Genomic DNA, 839 nt, shown 5'->3' with positions numbered 1-839 from the left:
GTGGTTAGGTCATCGGTCTACATGCTGGTAGGTACTGGGTTCGGATCCCAGTCGAGGCATGGGATTTTTAATCCAGATACCGACTCCAAACCCTGAGTGAGTGCTCCGCAAGGCTCAATGGGTAGCTGTAAACCACTTGCACCGACCAGTGATCCATAACTGGTTCAACAAAGGCCATGGTTTGTGCTATCCTGCCTGTGGGAAGTGCAAATAAAAGATCCCTTGCTGCTAATCAGAAAAAAGTAGCCCATGGAGTGGTGACAGCGGGTTTCCTCTCAAAATCTGTGTGGTCCTTAACCATATGTCTGACGCCATATAACCAATGTGCTCTAGTGGTGTCGTTAACCAAACACAAACTTTTTGTTTATTTGTTCAATTGTTTCAGAGTGAAGATAAACGGTTGTCTTATCAGATATTTAATATAGACATTATACACGGGAAAATAGACTTTTCAACTATGGAACCAGAATCGTGAACGACTGCACGTCAAATTGTATGCAGTTGTGGTCATCTTGTCCCCCACAGTGACTTAAAGGCTTTGAACATAACATGACTTTGTTATTCTAGGGTGACCTTGGTTGTTCTTCAGACATCTCTTTCTCTTACTTTGGAACCAGAATCTTGAATGACCGCACCTCAGATTGTATGCAGTTGCGGTCCTCCTGTTCCCCACAGTGAGTTAAGGTGTGTAACATGGCTTTGTGGTTTTAGGGTGGCGTTTGCCTTATCCTCGATCTTGGTTCTTCAGACGTCTCTTTCTTTACATGTAATTAACATATTAACAAATATACAGAAAACCCAGCATCTAAAACAGATGTATGGTGATGGGTCGTGTAGTG

The sequence above is a fragment of the Gigantopelta aegis genome, chromosome 5 (assembly GCF_016097555.1).
Source record: "Gigantopelta aegis isolate Gae_Host chromosome 5, Gae_host_genome, whole genome shotgun sequence".
In the NCBI taxonomy this organism is placed as follows: domain Eukaryota; kingdom Metazoa; phylum Mollusca; class Gastropoda; order Neomphalida; family Peltospiridae; genus Gigantopelta; species Gigantopelta aegis.
Note: the sequence above shows the minus strand (reverse complement) of the source record.